Source organism: Taudactylus pleione, unplaced genomic scaffold, assembly GCF_031769625.1.
Source record: "Taudactylus pleione unplaced genomic scaffold, aTauple2 ptg000044l, whole genome shotgun sequence".
NCBI lineage: Eukaryota > Metazoa > Chordata > Amphibia > Anura > Myobatrachidae > Taudactylus > Taudactylus pleione.
The window spans coordinates 3085371-3105017 of record NW_028284446.1 but is presented as its reverse complement, the minus strand read 5'-3'; positions in this window follow the sequence as shown (position 1 = coordinate 3105017).

Sequence of the window (19647 nt, the reverse complement as noted above, 5' to 3'; positions counted from 1 at the left end):
ATATTTCATCTGTGGAAGAAAAGCGTATAAATGGCTCTCCCCGAGTTCCGAAGGTTTGTGTTACCTGGGAAGAGTAGTCCCAGAAGTTATGACCTTCACACTTGTTGAAATGCTGGGTATACATAAAAACACACCGTCACCATATCTTCACACACAATATGAACACAGAGGCAAAAGAAATATGGTACCTGGTGATATACATAAAGCCACTCAGTTAATCAGTGAGACAACTGGCTTTCAAGTTCTGGTTGAATTGGACCCCACCAGGATCGCTCAGGGTACATAAAATTTTAGATATATCCAGGAACTTGCCAAATTGATAGATAATTTCACCGAGATGTACGGTGACACATTCAGGTATACAGGGAGAGAATTGCAAGTGTACAAGAAAGAATTGGTGCAACACAGGCTGGTGTTGAATTATTTAACTGCTGTTACTGGAGGGTATTGCGTAACATTGACCACCCAATTTGGAGTAAAATGTTGCACCTATGTCACCAATGATACCAGCGACCCTTAGGAGGTGATAGACCGGAAGATGGATGAAATTCTGCAGCTAAAGTGGGAATTTTGCAAAAACCATAACGCTTCAGTGGCTGAAATAGGGGAGAAAATAGAAGGATGGGTTTCATGGCTGAACCCAGTGAAATGGTTCTCTGGTCTAGGGGAATGGGTCCAGGAAGTGATCGCCAGCATAGGCAAATTCTTAATCCTTATACTGATTGTCATCATAATAATTTACATATGCATCTGGTGTGATCCTATTGTGTTGAAGTGTGGAAAATTTAATAACAGAGTGAAACGAAAGAATGAAACTATGGTGGTGGTCAGTAATGACAATATGTATACCGAGGTAAATATAGAACTGCATTACAACCCTGAACTAGGAAATACAATTGTTTGATGTATTATATTTAGACATGCATAGAATGTATTATTGAAATGTTATTTATAGAACACCTCAGATAATGTAAAGTCTCAACTCCCGTTCAAGACTGCTATTATAAGACTGGTGCATTCCCACACCTTTCACATGATCTTCCAAGATCTGCGGTGTGCGTATAATAGTAGTTTTATGTCCCCACCCAGAGACACATTATTGATGTATTAAGAACCACCTTGTGCCATCCCATAATAACACCAAATAATATGTAAATGTAAGCCTAAATTAAATTCTAATAGCAGATTGTGATAGCATGTTGTTTGATATCAAAGGGTGGACTGTCGAAGCTGAATAATTGGCCGAGACAAGTTCAGTTTAAAATTTAATTGTGGCGATGCCATCTTGCGACTGGCTGCAAGACACCATCTTGAAAATGAGATCGCAAGATGCCATTTTGCGAATGGCCGCCTAAGCGCCATTTTAGATAAACTCACATTTTAGTACATGTGGCGATGATACTATTAGCACCATGCGATTGCATTTTTCACCATTTCTCATACACACATTAATATGCACAATTGCGCTGTTAACTAGTCGCATATTAGCGAAAGCATAGGACTTTGTATGAAACCGCTGTTTTATTAGCTTTATGCGCATGCATCTGCCCCAAGTTAACTAGCATCCTTATATCAAACCCTCAATACCCACACATTACATATTCACACATAAGGTTCAATAAGCTTTAAAGTGTAAGATTTAAGTTGGTTCAGTTAGTTTAAATGCTGAGAAATAAAGGTGTTTGATAAATAAGGTATTATACATGCTAAACAAGTTGTGTTTGGTCTGGACTGATACGTACTCTTTTTACAGTATTCCGGTGTTATCGGTGGGGAGGTCGCATCATGCAAACTCAAGTTATGGATTGCAGAGCCTACAAGCAACAAAATGTATATTTCATGAACAACTGTTAGAATGTTGCAGGGGGCGTGAAGAGGAAGATCCCCAGCTGTTAGAGGCAGGGAGAGTCTATTTGAACCAGCCTGTTAAATGTGCTGTAACAGATGCTTCTCCCCTGGGAACCAATGAGATCAGCAACTAACTTCCCTATTGTCCTGTTTATTCTGGGGGGATATAAATATGTGTGCATGAACGCTGGTTCTCAGTCTTCATGCTGAATGCTGTATGACTAGGGGTCTCTTGCTGATGCCTATCTCCGGGTCTGGAAGCGCCTGCGTATGTATACTGTACTTGGGTCTGTATAATTTTCCTTTTGCGCCTAACTTGTATCTAGATCAATTGCGTGTAACTGTCTGAACTTTTACCTAAAATAACACTTGTGCTTTGGAACCACAGATTCCACGTCTAAGTCTTTATTTATGGTATGACTGCGTACGCAAATTAGCATCATCCTTAGAAGGTATAGGCAGGACATTAGAAGGTATAGGAAGGTGTGTACAGAGGTTCTGATCCAGTATCGTTACTCCGGCAACATTTCAAACATGACACCGACCGTGAACCAATCAAAGCTCACAAAACAGCCAATCAGGAGCGGCCACTCCTGATTGGCTTCCATTCTGCGAGCTGTGATTGGCTAGCAGCTGGCACTGTTTCACTATACCGGCTGCAGCAGATGCCCAGCTAAAATAAGCACCACTGCCTACATCAAGTATGGCGGATCTGGCTAATGGGTGGTCCGGTGCACCCCCGGACCACCCCCCAGTTTCGCATTTGACTCTGTAGAGTGGCCCTTTCTATGGGAGGTTATATGTAGTTTTGGGTTTGGGCCTGTATATCTGAAATGGGTAAAATTGTTATATGCCAACCCTACAGCTAGGGTCTTAGAGTTATTTGTTTATCATTTCCTCTGTCTCGGGGTACAAGACAGGGGTGTACCTTGTCCCCGACTCTATTTGCACTGGCTATAGAACCATTGGCTTGTATTATACAATCACACTCTGATGTTATAGGTCTGCGTTTATTAACCAAATGGATAAAATAGCCCTATACGCAGATGATATTCTATTATTTTATCTAACGGATATGCCTTTCGTTTTTAAGGTAATAGGACAATTTGGTGAACTTTCCGGTCTTCAAATTAATGGGACATATCATCTATCTTTCCTCTTAGAGGAGTATGACTGACTAGTCCCATTATCAATCTTCCATTGCGCTGGGTTAACCAATTTAAATATTTGGGTATTCAGATAACAAATTCCCCAAAATATTATACAACTTTGAATATGGAACCTTTGTTTGGGTACGTAAAAGATAAGCTTTGGTCTTGGGGTAGACTTTCTCTTACAGTTACTGGTAGAGTTAATCTAATTAAAATGGTGGTAAAAGCAAAAGTTTTGTACGTCTTGGATTGGATCCAGATACTTCCTTGAGTAGTTACCAGCTATTACATGAATTGGCCTCTATACAACCAGGGGTGATATGGGGATCTAGAGGTGTAACTACTTTGGGTCAGTTGTATGACAAGTCTGATTTTAAATCTTTTAGACAGCTTAGCGAAGCTTATCATTTACCTAATACATATATTTATATATATTTACAATGATGACATGCTCTTGAACCCCAATTTTCAGATGGCCCGCCTGTAAATCAAATATCTCCTTTAAAATAATTTCTTTTAACTCTAGGTCCCCGCAAGTCCCTATCTCATTCATATCTCTTTATACTGTCATCCTATTATTGTGATGGGTTATCACATCTTAGATTAAAGTGGGAAAAAGATGTATAAGAGAGACTGATTGGAATAAAGCACTTGCAATATCCAGTATTTCTACAAACACAATTAAATATCAGCAGGTACAATTGTATATACTACATCATAGCCTTTTGACGCCAGATTGCGTGTGGAAATTTGGGGGTAGAGCATCAGATATGTGCCCTAAATGTAAAATAAATAAGGTATGTTTTGGCACCTTTTGTGGGAATGCCCGGTGGTTAGTACTTTTTGGGGTAAAGTGATTAGAATTTGGGTAAATACAAGAATTTCCCCCACTTTAGTTACGCCAATAATGTGTTGTTTCGGCATAAAGGATGGTGAAATAGTAGACAAATATATGTTTTCTGTTGCAATCCCATGTTTCCTGCTGCGATCCTCTGTTTTCTGTTGCAATTCCCTGTTTTCTGCTGCGAATGAGTGGCTCTCTCTGGTTCGAAATACAGTTAAGTATGAAAAATATGTGTATATTCGCTGCAAAGCGGAGATTAAATTCAATTGTATATGGGGTAGGAGGCTTGAGTCTATCTGTCAGGGGCAGAACTATGGGAGACAATGGAGGCACCTGCCGCCAGGCTCCAGCTCTGAAGGGGCACCTCCTCCATTGTCCACAACATATTCACCTCACAGGGCTGTAACTATGTACCCGAGTGTACCGTCACGGCCGCCCAATACATGACACCCCTTCCCGGCACCTGAGAAGCCACAATACACTAGTGGAGAGCTCCATGTCAGACCATCAGCTGCTGCCTTCGTCTGTCTATAGCCTGTCTGCATGTGAATTGCTACATTACAGTGTCAGCGACTGTGACGGGGGGCACCAAATTATAACTTGCCTCCGGGCGTCTGGGATGAACTTACGCCACTGCTATCTATGTATGAATGTCATCTAAAAATGTACCTGATGTTGGTCTATTATATTGGAATATTAATAACTAGATAGGTAGAACAGAACTAAACTAGACATTATAAGATATGGATATGTAATAGTAATATTGGGAAAAAAGAGAAGCTGAGATTACTAAATTGTTTATAAATACATTGGTTGTTGTTGGGTTAGTAGGAGCAAAATGAGGCAGGAAGAGGCTTTTAATTTTTTTTTTGAGTGCATAGCAGGGCCGGCTCCAGGGTTCGGAGCACCCTGTGCCAGCCCTCGAGATGGCGCCCTAACATCGCGCGGCGAAGCCGCGTGTGACCGAATTTGGGGGCATGGCCTACTTACCATAGGCCATGCCCCCTATGTGACGTTATTTGGAGGCCTGCCCCGCATGGCACGCCTCCAAATAACGTCAGGCTGGGGGTAAAGCCCAGCACTCCGTCACTGGCTGGGCTTCCCCCAGCCTCTCCCGTTAGTCACAGGCTGGGCTTCCCCCAGCCTCTCCCGTTAGTGAATGGTTGCCGCGCGCATGCGCGCGGCATCCATTCAATCTCCAGGGGTTCAGCACCACCGCACAGCTGCGGCGGTGGGGGTCCCCAGCCTCCCGATTTGACAGTACTGTCCCGCTGAAATCGGGATGCTGGGGAGGGGTGCCGCCCCTCTACGGGTGGCGCCAATGTGCGACAGCACTGGTCGAACACACCTAGAGCCAGCCCTGGTGCATAATATATAGTTTTGCTATTTAATATGTATAAATGGCTGATGGGAAATCTGGCACAATAATAACATTGAAATATAGGCCCTCATTCAGAGCCGCTCGTTAGCGGCAGTACGCTCGTTCCGAGCGATGTTTGCACATCTGCGCATGCGTACGCTTTTTAGTACGCATGCGCGAACCAGTCAGTGCGGCCGAAAATCGTTTGTACGCTATATAGCGAGTGCCTGCTATTTTGAGTGACAGAATGAGGCGTATGTGGGTGGTAACAGGGGATGGTGCTTGAAAATGGGGAGTGGAGATCCGAACGCAGGCGTGCTTAAAGGTCAAAACGGGCGTTTTATGGGTGTGTATATTTAAAACAGCAGCGTCATTGACCACGTCACTGGGTTATTTTAGAGCCAGAACTGCTCGCAAATTTGTGATAGCAAACACCAACCACAAGAATAGCGAGCAGTTCATACGCTGGTCGATGTACTCGATTAATCTAATAAATAGCGGACATGACGTAGGATGCGAGCGGCCAGGGGGCGTTTTTAACAAATAAACGAGCGTATGTTTTGCTCGCTCGTTCAGACTTAGTGGTGTGAACAGACTACAATGTGCGTACGGATCATTTGAATAGCCACCCCTTGTTTTTAAACGAACGACCGCAAATAGCGAGCGGCTCTGAATGAGGGCCATAGTTCGGAGCATATTGTTTGTTGGTATGTACGCAGTTGATATATTAAAATTAGTACATATGCAGTAACTAAGATAATGGTTATGGAATATTATGTAAGAGATTGTTATAGAGGTTTGAAATTGATTATGAATACGTTTAAGGCACTAATAAGTATTAACGTAGATGGTACATATATAGTCATATAAAATGTTATTTCATATAAATGGAAGATGCTATTCACATAATTAGCACATATTGGAATGAAATAGGTAGAAGGAAGAGGGGAGGGAAGAGGAAAGAGGAAGGGAAAGAAGGGGGAAAGGGAAAAGAGTTGGTTGGGATGGGTACAGGATGAGATTTGGTTTATGTAAATTAGTGAAGGTATGGTTGTCATGATGAGTTTGCACAAATAGTTTAAAGAAGATGTATATAATTGATGAAGATAAATATCTGTGGTGATAAATGTGAAATGTAATATAAAATAAAAATGTATGTATCACTTTGTATTGAACTAATTGTTGGATGTGGTGGACATGTATTTATGGCTAAAAGCTCAGTTATGCAATGATGTATTATGAGATATCTATGCTTAAATGTTTACTTTTTTTTCCTTTATTATGTGTATGTATGTTTTTTCTATATGTATATTGAAAAATAATTAATAAAAGATTACTCAATTAAAAAAAAAATAGGGATATTTCCAGGGATGATTCTCTTAATGCTAATGTCCTTGGAAGGTACGGAAAGTTGACAATTGTGATTTATTTACCTTGCAAATAAACATAACATTCATATGGTCAGTTTTAATGACTCTTTACAATTTTGGGGTGATTCACATTACAAGGCCTATTTGTCAAATAATATTTGCAGGATATCACCCGAAAACATCCATTTTCGGGGGGGTACCAGCAATATTATGTATCTATAGGGGACAGCAGTGATTCCTTGTTTTCTGCTGTGAAACCCTGTTTTCTGCTGCGATCCCGTTTTCTGCTGCCACCCCTTGTTTTCTGCTGCCACCCCCTGTTTTCTGCTGCGATACCTTGCTTTCAGCTGCGATCCCGTTTTCTGCTGCGATCCCCTATTTTCTGCTGCGATCCCCAGTTTTCTGCTACAATCCCGTTTTCTGCTGCAATCTCCTGTTTTCTGCTGTGATCCAGTTTTCTGCTACAATCTCCTGTTTTCTGCTGTGATCCCGTTTTCTGCTACAATCTCCTGTTTTCTGCTGCAATCTCCTGTTTTCTGCTGTGATCCCGTTTTCTGCTACAATCTCCTGTTTTCTGCTGCAATCTCCTGTTGTCTGCTGCGATCCCTTTTTCGATCACAAAAGAAAATTATTAAGGCTGCTTATTTGCCAAATCTGCCAAGCACCTGAATGCAAAGCATTCCGAAACATGGCTCCGGTAGTTAACACCATCTCCAAATGGCGTTAGCCATTGTGGCCTATAGCTACAGTTAGTTAAATGGTACAGGAGAGGAATCCCGGTACTCTCCGTTTTATCGACAAGCGATATATATATCGCCAGTGCTCAGTTGGTGAGTACACCTGAAAGGTCTGTGAAAGATATATTGGTGCATATGGCTGTGTGTACTTGCAACCCTCCCATACACTAGCTGCATGGACCACCGACACTGACATCACAACTGGGTGGGCAAACTGGGCTTACCAATCGGCTGCTAGTGTGTACCCAGCATTACACACCACAGGGACAGGTTCCTATCAGTGCCCCTGTGCCAGAGTGCTTTAATATATCTAGGCAGGCCCGCTGAGTGCTGCGGCGGGCCCGGGTAAAAGGGGGCATGGCCTAATCGTGGGAGGTGTGGCCACGGCCCCTTCGATGAAAAAAAAAGTTTTGCAGTGCCGCGCTGGCGAGGGGGCCACTCTGAGCCCCCTCAGCCCGGCGCATCACCAGTGTGCGGCACGATCAGGCATAGGAAACTGCTGAGGCTGCTTTATAGCAGCTGTGAACAGTCTCCAAGTGCAGCCCAGCACACAGCAGCGTGTGCTGGGCTGCTGTGATGAAAGAGGGGGGGGAGCGGTACCGGACCCGGGCCCCTGCCGGGCCCCTCCAGCAAGCCCGGGCCCGGGTAACTTGTACCCGCTCCCTCCCTTCTCGGTGCCCCTGTATCTAGGTGCTTTGATTTCTTATTACTGTGATAAGCGGTGATAAGAAATTATAAATATGGGGTCTACAACTCAATAGTAAATAATATATGCCAATATATGAAATACAAAATACATTTTACTTTAATGTTTTCCTCTGATTATTTGGAATCTCTGTGTGAGCAGGTCCACGGAGTCCTTATACAGCAGTCAAGGCTCACTTTGAGATATCTCTTGCTACTGTAACTCAATTAATTAGGGTACACACCTATACAATCCTTGGCCCGATCACTCAATATCAGGTGATCAGGCCGACTATTGTATAGGTGTGTAATTGTATGCATGGCCATTTCAGGAGTGTTAGCTGATAAACAGCTTATAACGCTCCTGCAACAGCCGGTATTACAAGGTCGCATCTCATGCGCTGGTTTTAATATTTGTTGGCTGATCGCATAGAAGCCCGTTCACACTGAGCTATTTCTAGTACAGTGTGTACAGGTCTCGCAGGCAGCTGATAGGGGGTGACGCTGGGGACACACTGCACGGCTGATTGGGAACGATTAACACACTACGGCTCTTTTACCACCATACAAAAACATAAAGCCACTGGTGCATTTTCATCTGTCTACTTTTGTCCAAATACATTTGATTTTACGGGAAAGTGCATCAAGGAGGTAAAGCTGGAGGTGTCAGCGGGGTTGTAAAATCTTGCACAATGCAATGGAAGGAGCTGTCGGCCTGATTCAGACCCGCTCGCGAGCGCTGAGCGCTCGCAAGCGGGTCGATGGTACCCTAGTGTGCATACGCACGACGGAGGGAGCTCCGTCGTGCGCATGCGCGAGACCCGCCTAGCGACGGCCAAAGGGGGCGTGCTGTCGATGGTGAGTGACAGCACGCCCCCTTTGGTGGGCGTGTCGGGTGCGTTGCTGGCCAATAGTGATTGTGCTATTTATCAAGCTCCATCTGGGGCCGGCCCCACTGACAGCACTAGTGATGTCAGTGGGAGTGCTTTTGGCTCTGATAGAGCCAAAAGCACTCCTGGGCTTGCGGCAACGAGACCCTACCGCAGGGTCTCGTCGCAAGCCCAATGGTCGCAATGGTCTTGACCATCGCGACCATCTTTTTGGCCGCTCACATAAGCTGTGGGTGGTCACCCACAGCTATGCGAGCGGCCAGGAGGCCGCTCCAATTTTAGGTAGGAGTGCCCTGATTCAGAGCGAGCGCTCTGGTCAGAGCGTCCGGCTCTGAATCAGGCCCAGTGTGCACTGAGGGAGGCTGCAGGTTAGGCACAAAATTGCATTTACTTTTGAAACAACATGAAACAAAAAAATTATTACTGATGCAGGATAATATTACTTGTCCTACTTGTTTGTGACTTTTTAAATGAGCTGAATTTCTCCAAATGTCTGAAGTGAAAGTCAGGCATGAAAATAAAGATAGCGATATTGTCATACAGAGCGCCCTCTTTATATTTCCAGTTTAAAACAGATTACAAAAAGGGATTTTATAGTGTGGGTAATATATCATACTATTTATGAAGTGTGTAATACAGGAGATATTGCAGATAAGATATATCCTGCGATAGTAGCAACAACGGTATCCACCACCATCCCCATACAATGTATGGGAACATAGTGATTGTGCTATTTATCAAGCTCCACAAAACAAAGTTTTTGATGCTTGTTTTTTCTTATAGCAAATTCCATATGCAGATCGTGTCATAGATAATTTCCTATGGCAAGAGATATCGGAGTGAGAATACGGATCTCTCTAGATCCCTCAGCTCCATCCAACCCTTATCTATACACGCGCAACCTTGCTCAAGAACACTTTTCGGGGACCCCACTACAACCAATGTTCAATATTACAGATAAAGTAGCATCATTCTACAATGTTACTCTATAGCAGGGGTTGAACTACACATCCCTGCATGCCCTGCCACAGTTTTAGCATGCCCTGATAGCAAACCTGTGGAAAGGCATGCTGGGAAAGCCACAGTTCCACAGCAGCTGGAAAGCTACTAATTGCCTAAACCTGCTCTATACTGTAGCCACACTCTGGAATTTGCTAAAATGTTGACCCAAACTGCAGATCTCTGGATTGGGAAAAACCATAGGTGACCTTGTCCTCCCAAGGTTTTCCTGCTGGGACTGTGACAAACAATATTCCTTACCTTTAGTAGTCGGATGTCATTCTCAATGGGTTTTCTATTGTATTCTGGGTGCAGAATGGATTTTAGGATCTGGAAGATTTGAACGAACCCATCATTTACGCTAATGTTGTGCACACCGAGTCTGACACGCACAGTGTTACTAGGCCAGAGATAACGAGAAATATAGAAAAAGGTTACTTATCTACCCACCCTTGTAGATAATAAATATTCCAGAAACATACCTCATGTATGTCATTAATGTTCTTCTCCTTACAGAATTTGCAAAGCGTTGAATAAATAAACAGCCTTTTTACATTTTATGTAATATGCAGTATATAAGTCATGGCTATTGAATATTCCTTACACTGGATGTAGGAGTAAATAAGACAAGTAGGTGCTAGCGGGTTGGGTATGAGATCCTGGTGTTCGGGCTGCCGCTGGTCAAATACTGGCACCCCAACAGTTAGAATCCTGACACCCTGAAGAAAAGGAGGTAAGACTAACCCTAACCCCTACCCTAACCCTCCCTCCCCAGTGCCTAACCCTAACCTCCCCCTAATGCCTAAATCTAACCTCCCCACCGAGTGCCTAAGCCTAACCTCCCCCTCCCTGCACCCTAATCCTAACACTCCCTCCCCAGTGCCTAACCCTAACCTCCCCCCAAGTGCCTAAACCTAACCTCCCCCTCCCCGCACCCTAATCCTAACCATCCCTCCCCAGTGCCTAACCCTAACCTCCCCCCAAGTGCCTAAACCTACCTCCCCCTCCCCATATCCTAAACCTAACCTCCCCACCAAGTGCCTAAACCTAACCTCCCCCTCCCAGCATCCTAAACCTAACCCTCCCCCCCCTTAGTGCCTAACCCTAACTCTCCTCCTAGTGCCTAACTCAAACCCTGCACCATAACCCTAATGCTCCCCCTAACACCCGATACCTACCGTTGGGATGCTGGCAGTCGGGATTCTAGTGCCGAGATACCGACGCTGTCTGGATTTCAGCCCCGGTATTTCAACCGTCGCCATCCCGCACACAGGGATGCTGAATACATCCTCGTTCTAGGAAAGCCACATTTTGCTGTAGATGAATGGGATTCAAAATGTGTTAATTTCATGTTGGGAGAGGCGGTGCATCCTAGCTCCTGTAATTATAAGGCTAGCTGGGATTTGTGTGCTACATGCAATAACTGTCAGTCTGTACTAGTCTACACAAGTTGTATTTAGAATTATTGTTAGGGAAATGGATCATCTTTTGTCGGGTGTGGAATAAAATGGGAAAACATGGTCATTTTGATACCTCAGTAGTAAACTAGGGATGTGAAATTCAAATATAGGGGACAGGGCTGAGACATCAGGCTGGCCCAGGTACTAGGGACATGCCCACTGGAGGGCGTATGGCCGCAGAAGTACATTTGTATGGTGTGTGCCAACCATACACAAGCGTGGTCCTCCTTTTGGAGACAGGTCCAATTAAGTAGCTCAGATATTCTCACTATTTTAACCACTTAACTGACCTTTTTCCCCCCAAACTGGTCAGTTTTATATTTATTTATTAAAGTTATTTATTTAATAAAGTTATTTAATGAAATTCAGGGTTACGTACAAATCTGAATTAGGCCCTATATTTCTTACTTTTAATTTTTTACTAAAAAACAAGTTTACTTTTTAGAAAGAATCTGGAATTGGCTTTCCCATCCCAGTGTGCATAATGGATCCAATAAGCCATCTCACGCTTGCGCTCCTTGAAAACTAATCGGCTTGCCCCAGTGACTTTTTTTTTATTAAACTGCAGTAAAAAGATTGCACTAAGCAACAACAGATAATCTACATAATGTGGACAGTGCTGTGTGTAACACTTTGGCTTGTATAGTATTGCTTACTTGTTCTCTACACAGTGTGCTGCAGTGAGCACCCAATTCTGGTGAATTAGTGATCCCCCACAGCGACTTCCATTAAACGTCAAATATGCCATGTATGGTCTGGAGTGAGGTTTGGCTTCATGACCTCCAACAATCTTGGATGCTCCTATATAAACAAAGCAGTCAAACAGTCAGGCAAGTTGATTGTTATGCTGCCTCTATTACAGTTGAACCTGTGATGAGTTTTATGATGCTCTGAATTAGTTGCATGTATGTCTACACCTGGGAACATTCATGTTCTTACAAATTTGTTCATGCCACTTCGCATATAGGCCCTGATTCAGAGCCGGACGCTCTGACCAGAGCACTCGCTCTGAATCAGGGCCCACCTCCATTAAAATGGAGTGTCCTCCTGGACGCTCGTATAGCTGTGGGTCACCACCCACAGCATATACGAGAGTCCAACAAGATGGTCGTAATGGTCTTGACCATCGCGACCATCGGACTTGCGAGTGAAACCCTGTGGTCGGGTTTCTCAACCGCAAGGCCAGGAGTGATTTTGGCTCTATCAGAGCCAAAATCACTCCCACTGACATCACTAGTGATGTCAGTGGGGCCGGCTTCAGACGGTAGGCGTTCCCATAGGAACGCCTCCGTCTGGCAGGCACGCCCCCGGAACGCCCACCAAAGGGGGCGTGCTGTCAATCAACATCGACAGCACGCTCCCTTTGGTGCGAGACCCGGAGCGATGGAAAGTCCTTCGCTCGCCGGGTCTCGCGCATGCGCACGACGGAGCTCCCTCCGTCGTGTGCATGCGCAGTGGGGAACATCGACCTGGGGAACATCGACGTACTGCCGCTCGCGAGTGGGTCTGAATGACCCCCATAGATACCAATGAGTTATCTGAAAGCAGTTATTTTACTACTTATATCATACTTGGTGTACTTCTTTTAATTGTAGTGTTTTGGATGGGTCTTATATTCTTATTAGAGAAATAATGCTCTATGGTGGTAACAGTGGCTGAGTGGCACAGAGAGGGAGAGAGGGTACAAATTACCCGGGCCTGGTGAGGCATAGAATAGAACGGGAAGGTTTTATCAAGAGAGCAAAACAAGAAGAAAAATCTCTTTTTGGGGCATTCTTTGTAATGGTAATATTATTTAAAATGTAACTTTTATTGGATATAAATTAAAACAAAGGGCATAATTATTACTCATAGGGAGAGTGGACCTCATTCAGACCCGGTTGCAAGCGCTGAGTGCTCGCAACTAGGTCGATGTTTAGGCCCTGCGCACTCTCGCTCTGGAGCTCACTACAAAAGGGGCGGCTGTCGATGTTGGCGACAGCCTGCCATTTTGTGGGTGGTCGCACTGACATCAGCAGTGATGTCAGTGGGGAGCTTCCTGCTTCCTGATCAGAGCAGAAAGCTCCCTGGGGCTTGTGGTTGCCGAGACCCAACCTTAAGGTCTCGTCGCAAGCCCCGATGGTCGCGATGGTCTTGACCATCACGACCATCACCCTGGTTGGTTGCTAAAAGCTGTGGGTGGTAATAGAATTAATGATATACAGGATTGTCCATTATAAAATTTGGGTCAGTATCTGTTAGCCTAATGTAGGCCGGTGACTGTTGGTACACTGATACAGTGTGGGGAATAGTAAATGAAGGGAGTATGTATTCCCATACTATGGGCAGGATGCACTATGCAGAAATATGCGGTCATACCTCCGAAAATACAGTTTTCTGCTATGTGACCGCATTTCCCATTTGTATGAAACTTTCTGGAGCTTGGTCCCAACAGAACCTATGGGCTTCTTCTCTGAGTTTTTCCCTGAGGGGGATCCAAGAGAATCCCTCCTAGGGTCCCCCGTGGCTTGCACATGCACAGAGAGACTCCCGGAAGTCCCCCAAACCGCAAAGGACAGCTCTTAACGGTAGAGCTGTTCCTTGCTTAAATCATCATGCATATGGTGTTACTAAATGCCGATATGCATGCGATGATTGGCAGGATTCATTGCATCCAAAATGCGATGCATGATGCATTCCACCCTATGATTTAATTGTATAATTTAAATAATCTGCACAACTCTGAGCTGTTCTTTTTTTTGTCTCAACATCTTTTCCCATTTAGCTGGTTTGGGCATTACATTTGGAGAAAAAGACAGAGAGAAGGTCATTGTACAGGTATGGTGATGTGTCTAAGATGATGTTCCTCAACTTTTTTTGTTATTATCAATGCACTAATAGCTGTACAAATACTAAATTCATGTGATTAACAAATGGGTGTTGATTAATTTAGGTACAAACTTTGTAGGCAACAAAAGGTTGCGTGGTGCAAAATAAATTAATTTTAGACAATTAAAAAACATTTTAAAAATAGGGCCTTCCGCCAGTAAACCCCAATAATTTGCTGACTTGTACTTGTGCTCCTCTATGAAAAATACTAGAAGACATCTCCTGAGGGGCCGGGTGAGCTGTGGAGAAGGAATGACCCCCTTTGTAGCATGCACGCTGCAGAGAGGGACATTTCTCCTCCACAGCTTGCTGGGCAGCCCTTCAGGCAATGCTGAGTTGTTTCAGTTGATTGTCTTGGATACAACCAGCCCTGCTGCATCAGGGCAATGACAATAAATCACTGTATCTGCTCATATAAAGACTATAAAGTACTGGCTCACGATACAAACCAAATGGATAAAACAGAGCATTTAGTAATATTTGCAGGATGTATTATGTTAACAAATACATTATAATCCAGGCAGTCCCTTTCTTTAATAACTAGGAGTGGGGATTTGGGTGGTTTCTCCAGTTTATCTTTAAACAAAACTGTGAGCCTAAGATTCTAGTTCTCTTGAATTTCTGTGACTAATTTTTCTTAGAATTGCAAAAAGTATACTTTGTTACAAGGGTACAATATAAATATACATTGTATGAAACAGAAATAGTTTGGCAATATCATATAACATAGACCAGCCATGTGTTGTTCTGCACAAATCTTCTCAGAGATAGTGGAACGTAGGTTCTATAGAGTCACAGGTTACCTAAGGCCCCATTGCCACTAGCGTCACTTTTGTGTGTTGTACTAGTGTTTTACACATAAGTGCAGCACACATTTTGTTCTGGAATTAGAATCATGACTTCCAATGGCCTCATACCCAGCTGCCATAACACATATCTTATAATTTATACACTAATAATATTTTGCTGTAATGCACCAATCAGGAGAGAGTATTAACCTGCTCTTCTGTACAGCTTTTACTGGAAAGTAAACTGGAGTATTTGCAGCTCATTATGTTATTATATTATGGTACAAATGAAGCCATAATCTATTTAGAAGTATATGACTGTACACTGTCACAGAAACTAGTATATATAATATTTGATAATAATACCTGTGTAAGGAAGACTGCACAGAGTTGTCACTAACAACAGCAGCAGATGTTGCATGGCTAAATGCTTCTCTTCTCACCAGTGCAAATTAAGATAAGAGGCATTGGATATATATAGGGCGATGGGTGTGAGATTAGTCGGTTAGTGACTACAGGAAATGTCTAAAGATATGAGGAAGCAAGTGTAAAAATATCCTATAAATTATAAATAAGTACATTTCTCTCATTTATCAAAAAGTAGATGGTTAATCCTAACCACATTCATGAAAACCAAAACAACAATAAGCAAAAAATCATATTATAAGAAAGTAGCATTGCTACTATCCAATGGTCGGTGTCCTGACCATGAATAACAGAGAAATTTAATTTCAAATGGCATTTATTTTTTGATATTTAGTCTCCATTTACTTCAATACACTTCTCCCATCGATGCTCCAACCTCTTGATTCCGTTCAGGAAAAGATCTGATGATTGGTCCTCAAACCAGTCCTGTACAGAAGTCATGACATCGTCATCAGAGGCAAAGGTCTCCCCATGAATGTGTTCCTTGAGCTTGAGTGTGAATGTCAGTAGGTGTCATCTTCTTCATTTGAAGATATATAATGATGACTTGAATTTCAGTTTTCTACATTTTTCAGTATTGTCCATTTTTGAAATTTTATTGATGTTGTTCCCAACTTTTGGTGATGATAATCCGTTTATTATTTAATATCTGCAAAAATAAAAGAATTGTGTTGTAATTTTCCAGTGTTCTACTAAGGCCTCTAGTACATACATGCAGAAAATCAATATGGGGCAACATCTACTACTACATAAGAACACAAACTTTTGGATCCACCCTTGTATGTACTAAGGGACTGATTCAGGTCAAGACGGTATTCCACAGCCATTGGTTGCGAATAAGCTTACTCAGGCTGGCAGCCTGCGAGGCCAGGAAATCTGCATCCACCGACGCAGACCCTGGCCTTAGCAATATGCCCCCGCTTAGCGACATGCCCACATTTCCGGGAACGCTGACCAGGCACACCCCACTCCGCCCCCAAATGCTGCAGCAAGTTGCATGTCATTTTGGTTATTTGGCACTAGGCAGTGTACCAGGAACAGTTTGAGTTTTTGGAGATCATGATTTGCGTTTTTTTGTTTCATGAAGACCTATGGATGTCTACATAGATCAAGGGGTTGGTGAGTATGGATTATTTTTTAAATAAAATAAAACACCATTCGGTGTCCGCAACCTGTCATTATTTTAATATTTTCTTCGCAGTGGGACTACAGGTGCTGTCCATGCATACCGGCACTTGTTATTCCACAAGTTCCTGCATGCTTCCACAAGTTGCTGGGACCTATGGTCCCACTGTAGAGAACAATTTAATTATCTATTTTTTACACAATTAACCCCACATCTGCCAGCCAGGCATTCAGCCCAGAGCTGGTAGTTCCTCAGGATGGAGGGAACCCCAATTTTCGGTTTGGGGGCCCCACTTTTCAAGGAAATCCACACCTGGGCTAACCAGTTTTGGGCTAATTTTATATTATGGAAGGTTGATCCCGCACTGTGTGTCTCCTTGCTATAGTGTAAGAACCCACGCCTGTTTTTTCCCCTAGTTTCCTGTAACCGATTAGGCTGAAATATCCAGGACTGGTTATGGATTTATTGGGGGCCCCTACACCATTTTATTTTTACATTTTAGCTCTACCTTTACTTGTAAATATATGAAGCCTGCACAGATCATAGTGATAGGTCATCTGTGTGAACGTATTGATTGTTTGTTCAATGTTCTAAAATGTTGTAAAGTCAGATTTTTGTTTTTTTTGGATTGACGGTTAAATCTCCAATTTGCAAACTAAACGGCAAATCGCACAGAAATACAAAATCAACCAAACGCGTCCTATATTTATCCATAAATGTGGCCCAAGGAATTCAAAATGTTCGTTCATTAATGCCTGAAGTAGACACAGATGATAAAACATGATTTTTCAAGATAAACATGAGTTTTTTAAGATAATTAACTGTCCGCAGAGTAGTGGATCCTCTAACCACTATGGGGTTAAATGCAAGATAGCCATAATGGCACGGAGAAAGGGGGAAGGCTGATCAATATATAGTCATGTAATATAACAAGCTCTGCAACCACAGTAGCCTAATAAGTGGTGGCTCTAGACACGTGCTAGCAAGGGACTTGCCAAAGTGCCATAGCCTAAAGGGCACATCACCTGGCTGCGGTGTAAAATCCCACCCTGCCGCTGGAGTTATTGGGTAAATAAAAGTAAAATATAAGCATTTGGCTTATTTATGAGCATACAGCCACGGAGCTTTTAGTATTCAGCTTCAACTGTGATTACTTTTGTATTGCAACATAATAAGAGAAACACTGTTTCTATTTTCTTTTTATGTGTTAGTTTATTATTTCTATATACTTCTATATACTGTATGGTTTTAATGTGTATGCGTGGAGCTTTTTTTTTATAAATAGCATTTTATCATTAAAATACCTTGGTATTTTTAATGTACTTTTTCTATTAAAATGTTTAATTTTAATGTGGCACAAAGTGTATAATACATCTATACTGGGTATATTTTCAAGCACGGTCAGTTCTCTCTTTTTATTTCTTGTATGTTATTGGCTAGCAACCATAATCACTGCAGCTAAAACAATACAGAGTATATAGAGAATTGTAAAATGATATAATTATTGGGTCACTATAGTCTTATTATTCTGTTTTTAAGAGCAGGGTCTACCTATATTTTACTTGTATTTACCCAATAATGCCAGCAGCAGGGTGGGGGGTGGAATTTTACGCCGGAGCCGGACGAGGGTGAGTTCAGGCAGGGTTGTGTCCTTTAGGCTATGGCACTCCGGCAAGGCCCTTGCTAGCCCGTGCCTAGAGCCACCACTGATTAGGCTACTTTGGTTTGCAGAGCCTGTTATATTACATTATATATTGATCGGCCTGCCCCTTTTTCCATGCCACAATTTTTCTTATCTAAATTTCATCAAAAAGTTCATGACCAATTTTATCGACATGTACAGTTGCTGTGTCTTTATTTTTTAGAGTTAAGTTTTTTTTATGGTTAATAAAGGTGTTTTTAATATGAGGTGCAAGCTGGTTTCTGCTATAACAAGTATAAAGGCAGTCATTTGCCTCCAAAGTGTTTAGGTGTAAGTTCTTTCACAGATGAGTTGTTATGGAAAATCCTGAAAATTTACACCAAGCAAATAATTATTGCCTTATCTGGTAGATTTTTAATGACATTGATGACTTTCTAGCTGCCAGTATATTATCAATAGTGTAGTGCAAAAATTAAACGCCTCAATGATGGAAATATCAGTCGGTTCTGTAGCAGAAGGCACTTGGTGATGGGTCCGTTATGAAATACCGGCACTTGGGATGCTGCCTGTCAATAGACTGACAGCAGCATCCCGATGCTGACAATCCTGACAGGGGAACAGTAAGTACTGTAACCCTGCCCTGTTCCCTCCCTAACCCTAACACTCTTTTCCTGTATCCTAACACTATCCCTCCTTACCGTGCACCTAGTCCTCCTTAGTGCCTAACCCTATCCCTCCCCCCGTAGTGCCTGACCCTAAACTTCCCCCGATGGTGCCTAACCCTAACCCCCCCTGTCTGCAGCCTGACCCTAACCTCCCCCCTACCACAGCCTAACCCTAACTCTCCCGTGGTGCCTAAACTTAACCCTCCCCCCATGGCTAACCTGCCCTGCTATACTTATGATAGGGATGCTGGCTGCCAGGATTCTGGTGTTGGCATCTCCACCTGTGTCGATATTTTGGTGCTGGCCTGGCCGCGGTTCTGGGTTCCGGTGCCAGGGGTGATTAATGAAGTTTGCAGATTATCTTGGCGTTTAGACATTGATGCAAATTTCCATACAGTGTCTTCTACAGCTGGGACATCAAAGATGGGCAGGCTTTGAAATTCAGGGACCTGAGGATTAAGGCCGTATGCCACTTGGAATGGTGTTTGGTTCATGGTAGGAGGCGTTATGTGCAAATTCAGCCCATGGCAGCAATACAGACCAATTGTCTTGGGAAGATGTCATAAAAATCCTCAGGAAGGTCTCAAGGTCTTGATTAACCCTCTCAGTGGAACCGTTGCTTTGTGGGTGATAAGCCGTAGAAAAATTTAGCTTCACTTGAAATACAGAACATAAGGCTCCCCATAATTTTGCTGTGAACTGAACCCCACAGTCAGAGGAAGACCATGGAGACGGAAAAATATGTTGAACGAATAAGTGAGCCAAATCAGGAGCAGAAGGCAATTTCTT